Source organism: Aethalodelphis obliquidens, unplaced genomic scaffold (genome assembly GCF_003676395.1).
Source record: "Aethalodelphis obliquidens isolate GAN/ISIS:26980383/991018 unplaced genomic scaffold, ASM367639v1 scaffold12, whole genome shotgun sequence".
Taxonomy (NCBI): domain Eukaryota; kingdom Metazoa; phylum Chordata; class Mammalia; order Artiodactyla; family Delphinidae; genus Aethalodelphis; species Aethalodelphis obliquidens.
In genome coordinates, this window is record NW_020837956.1 from 20,214,168 (window position 1) to 20,229,876 (window position 15,709).

At 41.8% G+C, this 15,709-nt stretch overlaps 1 protein-coding gene across 1 annotated transcript in view; it reads left to right on the top strand.

Moving 5' to 3' along the window:
- LOC113624184 (ALK tyrosine kinase receptor-like) overlaps positions 1–15,709 on the top strand; it is a 497,204-nt gene that overhangs the window by 52,182 nt on the left and 429,313 nt on the right. Inside the window, exon 2 of the mRNA XM_027113918.1 lies at positions 2,056–2,187. The gene's annotated coding sequence lies outside the window, so the exon portion shown is untranslated. The remainder of the gene's footprint in view (positions 1–2,055; positions 2,188–15,709) is intronic.

Here is a 15,709-nt window from a genome sequence, read left to right on the forward strand (position 1 = left end):
TTTTAAAAGACAAACCTTTAGCTATACTGACATAGAAAAAGAGAGAAAACACAAATTGCCCAATATTAGGAATGAAAAAGGGACATCGCTATATGTAATGAATGTAATTATAAGAGAATATTATAAATCACTTTATGCTAACAAATTCAATAATTTCTATAAAATGAGCAAATTCCTAGACAGACACAAAAATATCAAAACTGACTCAAGAATAAATAGAAAATTTGAATAGGCATACAATGAGTAAAAAATTCTGATTAGTATCATCCCACAAAGAAAAGCCCAGGCCTAGTTGAATGAATTCACATATATGAATCAAATATATGCCAATCTTACACAAACATTTTCAGAAAATAGACAAAAGAGCTCTTCTCAGCTCATTCTTTGGGGCCAGTATTATCTTGACACCAAAGCCAGACAATGATATCACAAGGAAAGAAAACTACAGAGCATTAGTCTTCATGAAAATAAATGCAAAAATTCTTAAACTAAATCCAGCAACATAGAAAGGATTATGCTCAGTGACCACATGGGATTTATTTCAGGAATCCAAATGGATCAGAGACTTGAATATGAAAAACAAAACCACACAAGTGCTAGAATAAAACATGGGCAAAATCTGCTATGACTTGTGTATATTCTTATTAATTCTGCTTTGAACTTTGACTGTAAAATCCAGATTTAATAACAGAAAAGATAAATTTGACTACATCGAAATTAGAAGAAACTTTTCAATGATAAAAAATTCATGCAACTTGACTCATAATAAGAGAAATTAAAATTAAGATTATACTGAGATACCATTTTTTATCCTTCGGAAGTAGGACTGGAAAACAGGAACTCTCATTCATTGCTGGTAGGAATGTGAAATGGTACAACTCCTATAGAGGGAATTTGGTAATATATAACAAAATTACATATATATTTACCTTTGATCCAGATATCCCTTGAAATATACCTCTGACAATAAAGAATACATATCTTCTGGGGTATTCATTACGCCTCCCTTTACTTCCTATTCCTTCACCTCTCAATTTCTGTGAGCTGAATCATACATTGCTAAAGTTGAGAGTATCTACATGATGTTTTGGAATTATAATTAAGTTTTCTTTGCCTTAACTCTAAGTTGATTCCAAAAGTGGAAGCCAACACAAAGCTTTGAGGTTATTTATGAGGAGGTGCTGACTGTTCATTGCAGAGCCAAGTACAATACTATGCTCCAGTTACCAATCTTTCTCTGTAGTTGCAATATCTTTCCTCTTGTACATCTTAAGGGGAAAATCCTCAGATGGATTTCTTTATTACATTCCACCACTTGCTCCAAATCATGTCGTATTTAAGCTGATTTCATATTTGGATTTTGCCTTTCTTGTGCTTGCCCCTCCTCAACCCCTATCCTAAAGTTATGAATTGTACATTTTTCTTGTTAAGAGAAGACTTTTCTCCCTATTCCTTTTACCACTCAGTCTGTCTGTTGTTCAAAATCCAGTTCATTTCTTCTTTAAGTACAGTGATCTCCTATTCTTTGTCAAGCCAGCTGCTTCATATTTGGACCATAATTTTCCTGAGAGCTTTTCATTTTTCTTGGAGTATCTTTTTTATCTTTCTTTGTATATCTAACACTTAATACACAGCAAATGTGCCCCCCCCTCAAATGTTTGTTAAATGGATTCATGCATCCATGTGCTGAGGGGAATACATAGTAGCTAGAAGGAAATTCCCATATATATTTATTAAAATCTTTCTTTCCACTGCTCTCTCCTTTTCTTGTCCTTCCATCTTTTCATTCACTGATTCAGCAAACATTTGGTGAATAACTCTTCTTAAGGGGTTCTAAATCAAATAGGAAAAGGGAGTTATAAAGTAATAATTACAATACAATAAATGTTGTGTTCTGATAGTTTTCTGAATGTAAAACTGACATATAAACAAGTAAGTCTTCACCAAAGGGGATTAAGCTCCTACTACATGTCTGCCCTCTGCATAGATTAACTCAGTTGATTCTCACAATAGGGTTTTCATGTCTGTGTAATACATCTTTTGTTCATCTTATAGGTGAGAAACAGGCTCAGGGAGATTTGGGCTGTGCCTGGGTTCCACAACCAGCAAGTGACTGAGACATTGCTTCATCCAGTTCTTCTGACTTTAAACTCTTCTGCTCTCTCAAGTGTCGGGTGCCAGCCACAGGTAACTTTTACGTCTCCCAGAACTTAACGCTGCTCAGACATAAGACTGGCAGACAGAAAACACAGAGTTGGATTTAAGAAAATTGTTCTGACTATAACTAATACCCTGGGGGCCTTTAGGGGAAAACAAGCCCAGTGTTTATTGGCCTCACACAACTCTTTTAGTCTCAGCACCTAGCTTCTGTTCTAAGGAGTCCTGGTTTCCCCATCTTGCAGCTGGTCCTCAAACCCACATGGCCAGGCCCCAGCTGCTGGGCCCAAAGGGAGGTGCAAACACAAGCTCCAACCTGCAGCTTCCCTCACTGCTCTGGACATGGGCTTTGCATCAGCTCTGCCTGCAGGGCTTTGTTTAATTATTGTAAACCTGCTGACTTTGTGCTTTGCGGGGTTTCTGTTTGTTTGTTTTTTAAGTACTGGATACTTAAGTTTAGTAAGGGATCTGGAGGAAGGAGTACAGCATTTATCCATCATTGGCCATGTCATTACCAAAAGCAGTTGGTAATTTCCAGGCCAAGATTGTGCTGGAGCCAGCAGTCAGGAGCTCAGCTTGGAGTCCAGGGGTGCTGGGAGCCCTGAGGGACTGCAGAGCCACCTGTTGTACATCGGCAGGCATCCAGACATCCAGGCATAAGGCAGGGGCCTAGTAATGGTGGGGAGGGAGACACAGGCCCCAAGAGCCAGTCTAAGGGGCCCTGCAGAAATGCCAGCTTTGGAAAGTGTGGCAGAGGGAGAGGACACAAACACGGTACATTGCCCTTGAACACCATGTGCTTTTCCTGCTGTGCCATCGAGCACCTCTCGAGGGGGGATGCCGCTGGGAGGGCACAACTGCCCATGCTCTTCCTGACAATTTGCCCTCAGGGTTCATGTAACCCTTTTGAGCATATTCAACCCCCAACTTCACCTCTTATAAAAGCTCCCAGTGAATAATGGGTCAGTATATCTCAGGTTGGAAAAGAGAAGATCACACTGCTCCAGGGAGGGCAGAAATGTATGTAGAGGTAAGGAGCATGGACTTGAAAATCAGAATAAGCACTTTTCCAGTTTCACCTGAGTCACTTCTTATCTTCCTAAACTGGGCAAGGAACTTAGTTTCTCTAAGCCCATAAGATCTATACAGTGGGGCAAATGCTACCTACCCAGTAGTTCGGTGTAAAGAATTAATGAGATAACATTTAAAAGGCATAAGATACAGTGCAAACGCTTGCTGAGTCATGGCTGAGTAAAGGACTCTTAGTCTTACCCCGTGAATAGTCTCAAGGGATTCCTCCATGTTCAGTGGACCCTAGACTGAGGATCCATGCATGTTAGATCCTCTACATGAACCCACACCTTCTTTCTCTTTCTGGGTTTGGCTGATCCTAAAGTACTCAGATTAAGTGTTTTTCTTTGCCTGGAAGTCTCCCTGACCCCCACCAGGCAGTAAACTCCAGGAAGGCAGGGAGTGTATTTTCTTTTTATATTCCAGCATCACTTATAGTGTGTGGTGTAGAAAGATCCAATATGAGCAGAACTGAATTCAGGGTCCAAGTTTGTCAGGCCAGAGTCAGGTGCCTGCTGTGGAGGAGGTAGGGTCAGTAGCGTGGCCTGTGCCTTTAACAGAACAGGATCCAAAGCAGAGCAAACTCTTATTCCTGCGTGCCTTGTCTGAGCTGGGAATACCTGTGGGCACTTTAGGCAGATGTAAGCCATTAAAGGGAGAAGAAAAAAATGAAAGGAGAGAAAAATAAGAGGAGAAACAGGAAAAGGAAATATAGACTTGTAATGGGTCCATTATAGATCTTTTCTGATTGCACAAAAAAATCATTGCTTGACTGCACATGAAAATGGAAGAAGAGAAAGAGATGAAGAGCATTAGGGAAAGGACAACCAAACAATGCCTCTGTGAAAAGACTTGGCTCTGTGTCATGCAGTAAATAAGCTCTAGTGAGATTTCAACAACAGGAGGAGGAGAGTATGGGGGCCACAGGGCTCCAGCTCTGGAGTCAGATTGTCTGGTTGTGGGATCCTAGTTCCACCAAATAGCCACTCAGCTAGCTCTTTTAAAACCTGGTTTTCTGAGTCATACAATGTAGATAATAATAATACCTTCTTGTTGTTGTAAGGATTAAATGAGATGATCAGTGTAAAAGCAGTTGTCAGACTGCTTGGTACATAGTAAGTGCTCAGTAAATTATATAAATGTTGATGATTTTTTCTGACTGTCGCAGGCCTGACTCCAAAGCCTCAGAGAGTTGGGGGAAAGTGGGATGAAGAGGAATCTTTGTATATAGGGTAATATGGCCTAGAACAGATCTTCTCTTATCCCAGTTATGTTCATTGAGATGCCCAAAACATTTGTTGCTATGGCTCTAATGGAATTAGTCATATGGAGAGGTGAAAATAAAAACAACAGTGGAAAGAATGATCCTGGAGTCAGAACACCTGAGTTCTGGTCTAAATCTCACCACTGCTCAGTTTCGTGACCTTGGGCAAGTTCTATAAGCTCTCTGGGTCTCTGCTCACTCCTCTGCAAGTAAAAGAATTGGTCTATAAGGTCTTTTTTTTTTTTCTCTACAGCAATCATTGATTCTAATATCCAGCCAAATGGAATTCAAACATTTTTTCCTTCTTGTCTACATTTGCTTGTTACCCTACCCATTTGGCTAGGGGCTGCAAATTGATTAATAGGCAAAGCAAATCTCACCAGACAGGTTCTTTGTAAAGGGAATTGATACTGAATAAGTACAAGTTATATCTAGCACTATATGTTTAAGTACTTAAGTTTAAGAACCTAAAGATTTCTGGGGCAGAGGAGAGGGGAGGGAGTGGGCACGAGAAATACAGAGCTTCCTTAGAATGCAGAGCATGATCAGGCATGGGTGTGCATTGGTCCCCTTCTAAAATACAAGCAGTGAGTGAATATGGCAGGGGTTTCCATCTCAGGGAAGAGAGAACCAAGAGCAAACCACAGTGATTGATTATACATAACCAAAGGGTTGTCTGATGGTGAACAGGGGTGAGCTGTCTGATGGAAGAGGACATAGCCTCCCATGGCACTCCAGGGGAGAATGATGGCCAACAGGGCAGATTGCAGATTTCAGTGTAATGTAAGAAGACCCTTCCATTTCATTTAAAGCAGGATCTGGAAAACTTTTTCACTAAAGGGACAGATAGTAGATATTCTAGACTTTATAGGCCATACAGTCTTTGTCATATTTACTCAACTCTGCCACTGTAGTATGAAAGTAGCCATAGGCAATACATAATAAGCATGGCTGTGTGACAATAAAATACTATTTACAAAAGCAGGTGGCCGGCCAGATTTGGCCTGTGGGCCATAGTTTGCTGACCTTGTCATTAGAGGAACCCTCCCCCACAACTTCACAGGGTGGACAGTGTTCCAGTGGAGGTCGAAAGACCCTCTTAATAGTGCCAAAGTGTATATCCCTGCCTTGGGTACGTGTTCTGATTAGCTGGCCTGCAGGGTGCCTTTAAACAATAAATCCCATGCTTCTTAGAGGGTGGACATAGGGTGAGACCATGGGGTCCTGAGCGTCTGAGAGGGGGCAGAAAATCTTGGAAGGAGAAGCTGGGGCTGATAAGACAAACTCCATGATTAACCTGGAGCTGCTGCTGTCTAGTTTGACGCTTTTCAATTTTGATTTTTTTCTCTTTGAAGGAACAAATTTGGGCAGATTTGAAGGGGATCTTGTAGAGATGGTCAATTACTAATATAGCAGATGGGAAATTTTTTCTTTTTTTTCTTCTGATATTTTGGTTCCCTTCACCCCATTTGCCCAACATACACACACACACACACACACACACACGCACGCACGCACACACGCGCGCACACACACACACACACTTCACCACTCACGAGTTGTGTCTACATTTTCATGCAGACCAGCTGGATATAGAACAGGCATCTAAGAACCCCAAAGGAGCACAGCCTGAGCAGAAAGCTGTCGTTCTACTTCACCCCATGGCCTCCTTTTCTTACTTTGCTCCCTCACAATACCATGCCCTTCATTGATTTCCTTCATAATCAGTCTTCCTTAAAAATATATCAGGACTTGGAAGCAGAAGGAGGGCTTTGGAGTTGCCGGAGGGACCATTAAGTGTACATACACCAGGCTGCTATTATCTGACTCCAGGCCACCAGGCTCTGCTGCATGTGGAATGTTAAGACACTGGGCTCCTCCAGGGACTGCCAACTGTGGATCCTGTAACAAGCCACTGATAAGTCTAATCTTTGTAAAGCCCAGCTCAGGTGGAGCCACGCAGGATTCTAGTGCTTTACCTGGCCATTCCCTTCAACCAGGAGGGGCTAGGCATCCTTACAGACTTGCAGTGAATTATCTTTCAGTTTTGTGGTGTAGCTGACTGCAGATTTCTAAGACCTGGCCTACTGGACACTTGCATTTCTGTTATTTTAGCATCTTCAGTGTTTCAGAGTAGAAATATGATGGGAGTTGGGGGTCACACCATTTGGGTTCAAGTTCTGGCTCCATCTTTTAGTAGATATGGGGCCTTGGGCAAGTCTCAGCCTTGTGAGATTTAGGTTCACCATTTTTGAAATAGAAATTTAAAAGTAAAATAAAACAAAGGTGTGCTAAGTCCAGTGGATTCTCTTTATTCGTGGTAGTTATGTTCTGTAAAGGAGATGAGAACTCTGAATTAGTGAATACTGAATCAGTGCTCCTGGGGAAAATGCAGAGTTAGGTTTCTGTGAGCCTCTGTCGCAAAAGTTTAATTAATCTATCAATACATAACGCTATTTTCTGTGTGTTTCTATTTAAAAACATTTAATATCTATCACTGATTCATTAACATTAAACGCACGGCCAACAGCACTGTGACTCACGTCGGAGTGCAGCCTGTCTAACACACGTATTTTCTCCGCCTTCTTGCTGTGCAGCACTCCAGCAGCGCAGTTGGGGACTACCATAAACAGTGGAATCACTAATACACAGCACAAAATGTGAAAAACGTGGCACTAAATAGACAGCAGAAAGGGCCCTGGTTTATAGTATGAAAACTGAGACCAAAAGAATACCACCTTGTTTCACCTCATTGGGAATGTGTACAAAAATGTTTGCTGCTCTGCACAGGTCTGTGAGTGACAGAGAAAGCACTGCAGGTATTGATTTGGGTGTTACAAATAAGTTTTAGTGAGTAGGAGAATTTGCAAATATCAAATGTATGAATAATGATGACCGACTGTGCTTGAGACTCATCATGAGGATCTACTGTGATAAAGTCCAAAGGACCCCATCTAGTACGCAAAGCCCTCCAAGTTCTAACTTCTGCCTGCTTTTCCAACCCTTTCTGTGGTTGCTGTCTGACACACACCCCATTCTCCAGTCATCTTTGCTGTTCTTTGGTCAAGGAGTGCTGTTTCTTACTTCTGTGCCAAGTGCCCTCTTTATCTCCACAAAGCTATTATTCTACTCAGGGAATGCTAATAGGTAGAAAATGTGGTCTTTCACACATTCTATATAGTTGCCTCAGAATAAAAGGATTTGATTTTTAAGATTTATTTTTTAAGTTGCATGTAAGTCATGGGACAAACGTGAAAATTTCCTTTCATTAAGGACCAGTTCCTTCTGATTCTCCTAATCGTCAGCTCTTGCAGAAACTCAGTCCTGGTGAATGCTCTCAGTATCCAGGGTTGGGAGGAAATTCCTGCTTCATTTTTCCAGGCTTTTGTACTCAAGATCTGTGAAACTCTTACTGTTAGCCTGTGGTTTCCACCCTTGACCTAAGCTTTCATTACATGAGACCCTTTGGAATGGTAAGGTTGGAACACTCATAATCAAAATAACATCAGAAACCAAAGTCAACCGTTTATATCTCAGAATAATAGTCCATCCCTCAGTCCTGGTCACTCCAGGTCAGAGCTGGACTTCCTAGAGATGTGGAACCAGTAACACAGCGAGTCCCATGAGTCTGGATCCCAGGTAATTGTCTCTGACAGCTTGGCTAGATGTCCCTGCCAGCTGGGTTTGAGCTCCCGTCTGTTCTTCCTACCCTTTGGACAGGTCTGCTCCATTCTTGCCTTGTTTCATGCCTGCCTCTATCTGTTCCTGGGGATTGTTTCCATGTATGTTTCATCTTCACTGCTGCCAGCTAATTTCCAGCTGCTCCTGGCTTCTCCCACCTGCATGAGCTGCCTTCCTGCCACCCTTCCTGCCAAGGCTCTGACTGTGCCACCTGACTGCAAGAAGAGGTGGCACCAGGTAGTGAAAGAACACTGGGTTGAGAGTTAAGTAGATGTGGGTTCTGGCTCTGGTCCCACCTCTCGTTATCTGGGTATTGTTCAAGTCCTTTATTTTTCTTTATCCCAGTTGCCCCATCTATAAAATGAAAGGATTGACTAGATTGCTGAGGGCTTTTCCAGCATTCACATTGTGTGATGCTATGAGTTTTTGGAAGGGTGATGGATGGGATGGACCTGAGTTGTCCACAGGTGGCTAAACTACCTTTGACTAGCTCCAGGGCTAATGAAAAATCTGCTCCATGACTGCTTGGTTGAAAAGGTCCAGCCTCCTTTTCTGCATTTCCCAGGCTTGATGGTGACAACACCTGTGTGAGTGCTGTTGACAAAAATAAAAACTAGGCAAAAGTAATAACAATATGGAGGGTACATTATTTGGTTTTCAAAGTAACCTCACATTCATTCATTACTTATCTTCTGGAAGAGAAAAACCTCTCAGGGTATCAGTAAAAGTCTTATTTCTCACTTTTCTGATGCTGTTTGGTGGCTTAGAGATTGGCTCAAAAAGGAAACACAAGCGGCAAATGCTCATGAATCAAAGCAAGAGAATGTTCACTAATTGGGGGCATTTATAATTTAAAATAAATGCGACATGTTGATGATGATGAGGGTGGTGCTGTTGTTGTTGTTGTTGGTGGTGATGATGATGATAATGATAACAATAGCCAGCACATACAGAGCATATAATGTGCGAGGGCCTGTGCTAGGTCTGAATACATACTATCTCATTTAATCCTCAGAGTCACATTGTATTATTGTATTATCCAAGGTCACACTAATATTGTATAAACAGCAAACCCAGATCTGCTTAGGGGGCAACCGTAATGTTAGTAATAATAGTCTTTTACATGTACTCTCAGTTTATAAGCCATTTCTCATAGATGATACATTTTCTGTTTTGACTTTGACAACAACTCTAAGACATGGAAAAGATGGATGTATCTCATGTTATGGATAAGCTTGTAAGCTGAGATTCGCAAAGGTCTTAACTCCTAAGAGACCAGGCCAACACACTCCTAAGAAAGAAGTGATGAAGATCACTTCGGGGCCTGCATTGGTGATTCAAGAAGGACAATTCCATCGTTGTGATTTATACAACAACAAAGAAAGTAAAGCGTTTACTCTCATGTAGCAAAAGCATTTGCTTAATTGCATGCCCTTTGGCTGTGTTGAAACCTGATTTGGAAATATCTGAGACCATGAAAAGTTCTTACAATTCTTTAAAAAGAAAGCGGTTCCCCTTCTCCTCCGTGAGCTTGGGCTTATTGCTTTTTCTTTGTTTTTTGTTTTTGTTTTTATTATTGATTTTTGTCCTGGTGGCACTCTGGCCCTGCCTGCCCAAAGCTCATTCCTTAGGTCAGTGGAGGGGGGGTTACAGTATTATTGCAGCTACTGCTGCTCTCTGCCCCTCAGTGATGGCTGCTTTTTCTGCTGAGTTTTTCTTTGAAATTATTGAACTTTGAATTTTTATGCCTGCTTAATTTCCAGTCTGTGTTGCCTTGGCTGTGGCCAACCCTTAACCCAGGTGCTGTGCAGAGAGTGGGGTGATGGGCAGTGGAGTGGAGTTGAGGCTAGGGCCCTTCTCCTTCCCACGCTGCTTTCATTCTCCTCAAGGTCAGCCAGAGGGCTCAGACAAGAATAAAAGACGATCTCAGTGTCCTCACTTCCGGTTTCTACATTCAAGAACTTTATGAACTCGTTCTTTTCATCTTTCTTCACATTTCTGCCTTGTCTCAGCTTGCTGCCATGTGCTTTTCTGAGTAACTTTCTTCTTATTTCATCTTCTGAGTCATTCATAAGGATGCTAATCATTTAGAAGGATGGGAGCTTTCCCTACCTGGAGAATGCTTTTTCCTGAACTCATGGAAAGTCTCTTTGATTTGCCCAGGAAGCAAGAAAATGAAATCTAGACTAAGTGGGAAAATATTCTGTGTGAGTAACATATTTATAAGCTCTGGGTGTTATATCAAATCCCCGCATTGTGGAGAAGCTTGCTGCCTGCTCCCATTGGCAGAGTATGTAGTTGCCTATATAGTGTGTTTTAAAGTTTGCTAGAAAAGGCTTCCTGCCTCTAAATATGTTGCCTTGCACTCTGCCATTACAGATATATAACTTAGTGTTAAATAATTTTGCCTTCTATGTTCTTGTGATAGGGGTGAGAACTTCTTTCAAAATCAGAATACTCCTAAGGTGATTTTCAGCTAGAATTGTGTTTGACTCGGTAACAGAGTCTGGATTGAGTTTTACCAGGTGCAGCAGATGCCTGTCTATATGCTTCTCACTACTACTGAAAATATCCTCAATCTTGGTCCGAGGGTTTTTTCAGGCTGTGGAAGTATGTCTGGCCTGTGTGTACAGCAAGCCAGTGTGCTGGAGAGTTAATGCCCTGCAAAAGCAGCCTTCCCCCAAGGATGGATGGGATTTCATGGGTACATGCTCCAACCCCCTCTCCCCTTGGTGGGATAATTCTGGTATGTGTGCTACATGGTCTCTTGGACTTCACCAGTGGGACTAAGCTCCAGTTTCCCACTGTGGTAACTGAATAGATGACATACCATTTTTGGCTTCCTTCCCTTCCCTGTGTAACCATCTCCTGGGATTACTTCCCAAATGAACAACAGTTGAATTCCTATCTGAGGGCTGCTTCTGTGGAAACCCAAACCTAGACACCAAGAAACAGTAGGAAGGCAGAGTCCACAAAGCATGAAGGATCCAGGCTGCTTCTTCCAGCTCTACCACCTTGAGTCTGTGGTTTTCAATGTCATGATGGCAAGAGAGCTGCTGCCTCTCTAGGCATTAGGTCCATATTTCAGTCAGGAAAAAGGAGAAGACACCGAAAGCCAAGACAGAGACCAAGATCTCCCCCGTCAGAGGTTTTGCCATTTTAAACGGGAAAGGTTGCCTTCTCCAGAAAGTTCTGCCTGCACCTTTTTTGTCTGAATTGTGTCACCCCCACTCCCACTGTTAAGGGAAACACTGACTGAAACCTCCAGCCCTGGCCAGGCAAGATAGTAGCCACTTGCATGAGTTATCTTAGAATAGGAGGTCCTGGTAAGGAGTGCGGAACTAAAAAGCTACCACCAACTAGAACAACTTGGGAAAGGTCAAAAGGAGAGAGGAGATGCCAGTCCATATGTCCTACCAACTTCCCAGAATCCTTCTTGCTGGAATCCATCTTGGCTGAGTGATGCGAGTGCCACCAGGAAAGACCCTGAGTCAGAATGATTGGCCAGAGACAACCCAGGAACTAATTCCATTACTATAAACCTGAGACCGCAAGCCACGTGGCAGAGCGGTTCTCCTGGGTTCCCTTACCCTGCTGCTCTCCCCCTTCCCAATATAGTCTCTTGCTTTGTCAGCACGTGTGTCTCCTTAGACAATTCATTTCTAAGTGTTAGACAGGAGCCCCACTCTTGGCCCTTGGAAGGAGTAACCCCCTTCCTGCAACACCACTGTAGTGGATACTGGGGAAGCAAACAGTTTTAGCTGAGCATATTACCCTGACGAACAAAACTGGGACTCTCATTGTAAAATAAAAAGAGAATGGATATTGGGCAGGCAAGTAGCAGTATTTGTCACAGAAGTTAATGCCTTATGACGTATTACTAACATCTGACTGGCATGGTTTTTTAGACCCCACTGCTCGAAGTATCTGACTAGCAGCATTGGAGTCACATGGGAGATTGTTAGAAATGCAGGATATCAGACCAACCTTTCACCTGCTGAATCAGGATCTTCTTCCCCCCACCCCCACCCCCCTCTGTGTCATGCGATGCGGCATGCAGGATCTTAGTTCTCTGACCAGGGATGGAACTCATGCCCCCTGCAGTGGAAGCCTGGAGTCTTAACCACTGGACTGCCAGGGGATTCCCCAGAATCTGCTTTTTACCAAGACTCTCCCACCAACCAGGTAATTTGTATGCACAATCAAGTTTGAGAAACCTTGTCTTAAATCACTTTCCTTGGTTTTGAGATGAACAAGGGCATCCGTAGCTCTCAGTATCCTTTCCTTGGCCTTGCGAAGTGCCTTCTCAGTGGTAAATTTCTGTGGAATGACTAAGTCATGCCAACCCAGGGTTGGAGGAGAAGCTTCCTCCCTCATCCCTCACAATTAAAGTGATCCCCTCTCCTTTAGACTGCTCCCCTCCCCCGTGCCCTTTGCATCTCTCTTTTCTGTATCATAGTCACTTTTGAACTTCTCTCATTGTTCTCTTGGACCAAAAAATCTAGGATCTTTTTCTCATTCATCTTAGCATCATTCCCACCCCATTCTCTCTCAACACCCAGCTGAGTGCTTTGCTAGGTTAAATTGAGCTGAATGAAACCTTCTTCTATACCTAGTTCCACCTTTTTTTTCATTGCTTTGACTATTCATTTCCATGTTCCTTTTCTTAAAATACAGCACATCCCACAACTAACAAGGTAGTGTTTACTTTCTGGATTTTTCTAGCATTGTTTTAAATGACTATGGTATTGCATAAATAGAAAAATGGAGTGCAGAGATTTCAAACAGTTTTTGGCAGCAGGATTCTTTCTGCAAACATAGAAACTTAGTGTATGCTCAGATTTGAGGCAAGCTGCTGTGCTTTAGTGAAGTGGTGGAGGCCAGGACCCCCAGCCATGGGCCTCCCCTGCAGTTCCCCTTTGAACCCCCATCGTCCTTAAGTGTTTTTGACCACAGTACAGTTGGGTGAGACAAAAGACTCCATGGCCCACCCATCCCCTCTTTTGGTGATGGATAGGAATTGGAGAGGATAAAAAAGAATTGGAGAAAAACAAATCATGATAAATTTGTTGCTAGTGAGAAATATTGGTTGGCCAAAAAGTTCCTTCAGTTTTCAAGTAAAAATAAGAGACTCATTTTCACCAAGAACTTTATTGAACAACATATTCACCCTTTTGTGTGTTCCACTACTTTCTGCCATTTTTCAGACAACTTATAACTCCATCTTCCCAAAACTTTTTATCTTTTTGAGCAAAGAACGGTTCCAGGTGCCTTTTACAGTCTTCCAGGGACTGGAAATGTTTTCCTTTAAGAGAATTTTGTAAAGACTGAAATAAATGGAAATCCGAAGGTGCAGTGTATGGTGAATACAGTGGATGAATCAGAACTTTCCAGCCAAGCTGTAACAGTTTTTGCCTGGTCATCAAAGAACATGTGGTCTTGCCTTATCCTGATGGAAGATTATACGTTTTCTGTTGACTAATTCTGGACGCTTTTCGTCGAGTGCTGCTTTCAGTTGGTCTAATTGGGGCAGTACTTGTTGCAATTAATCGTTTGGTTTTCCGGAAGGAGCTCATAGTAGAGGACTCCCTTCCAATCCCACCATGTACACAACATCACCTTCTCTGGATGAAGACCAGCCTTTGGTGTGGTTGGTGGTGGTTCATTTCGCTTGCCCCAGAATCTCTTCCGTTCCACATTATTGTACAGTATCCACTTTTCATCGCCTGTCACAATTTGTTTTAAAAATTGAACGTTTTCTTTACGTTTACATAGAGAATTGCATGTGGAAATACGGTCAAGAAGGTTTTTTTCACTTAACTTATGTGGAATCCAAACATCAAAGCGATTAACACAACCAAGTTTGTGAAAATGATTTTCAGCGCTTGATTTGGATATTTTGAGTATGTTGGCTATCTCCTGTGTGGCATAATGTTGATTGTTCTCAATTAATGTCTGGATTTGATCGCTATCAACTTCAACTGGTCTGCCTGACCATGGAGCATCGTCCGGCGAGCAATCTCCAGCATGAAACTTCGCAAACCACTTTTGACACGTTGGATCAGTCACAGCACCTTTTCCTACACTGCACAAATCTTTTTTTTTTTTTAACAAATTTTTTATTTTAAAATAATTTTGGATTTACAGTAGAGTAATTAAGATAATACAGAGAGCTCCCATCCACCTCCACGTAGCCTCCCCTAATGTTAACATCTTCTATAACTGTGGTACATTTATGTATTTATTTATTTATTTTTTTAACATCTTCATTGGAGTATAATTGCTTTACAATGGTGTGTTAGTTTCTGCTTTATAATAAAGTGAATCAGTTATACATATACATATGTTCCCATTTCTCTTCCCTCTTGCATCTCCCTCCCTCCCACCCTCCCTATCCCACCCCTCTAGGTGGTCACAAACCACCGAGCTGATCTCCCTGTGCTATGCGGCTGCTTCCCACTACCTATTGATTTTACATTTGGTAGTGTGTATATGTCCATGCCACTCTCTCACTTCCTCACAGCTTACCCTTCCCCCTCCCCATATCCTCAAGTCCATTCTCTAGTAGGTCTGTGTCTTTATTCCCACCTTACCACTAGGTTCTTCATGACCTTTTTTAAATTTTTTATTATTTTTTTTCTTAGATTCCATATATATGTGTTAGCATACGGTATTTGTTTTTCTCTTTCTGACTTACTTCACTCTGTATAACAGACTCTAGGTGCAACCACCTCACTACAAATAACTCAATTTCGTTTCTTTTTATGGCTGAGTAATATTCCATTGTATATATGTGCCACATCTTCTTTATCCATTCATCTGTCGATGGACACTTAGGTTGCTTCCATGTCCTGGCTATTGTAAACAGACCTGCAATGAACATTTTGGTACATGACTCTTTTTGAATTATGGTTTTCTCAGGGTAAATGCCCAGTAGTGGGATTGCTGGGTTGTATGGTAGTTCTATTTGTAGTTTTTTAAGGAACCCCCATACTGTTCTCCATAGTGGCTGTATCAGTTTACATTCCCACCAACAGTGCAAGAGGGTTCCCTTTTCTCCACACCCTCTCCAGCATTTATTGTTTCTAGATTTTTTGATGATGGCCATTCTGACTGGTGTGAGATGATATCTCATTGTAGTTTTGATTTGCATTTCTCTAATGATTAATGATGTTGAGCATCCTTTCATGTGTTTGTTGGCAATCTGTATATCTTCTTAGGAGAAATGTCTGTTTAGGTCTTTTGCCCATTTTTGGATTGGGTTGTTTTTTGTTTTGATATTGAGCTGCATGAGCTGCTTGTAAATTTTGGAGATTAATCCTTTGTCAGTTGCTTCATTTGCAAATATTTTCTCCCATTCTGAGGGTTGTCTTTTGGTCTTGTTTATGGTTTCCTTTGCTGTGCAAAAGCTTTGAAGTTTCATTAGGTCCCATTTGTTTATTTTTGTTGTTATTTCCATTTCTCTAGGAGATGGGTCAAAAAGGATCTTGCTGTGATTTATGTCATAGAGTGTTCTGTCTATGTTTTCCTCTAAGA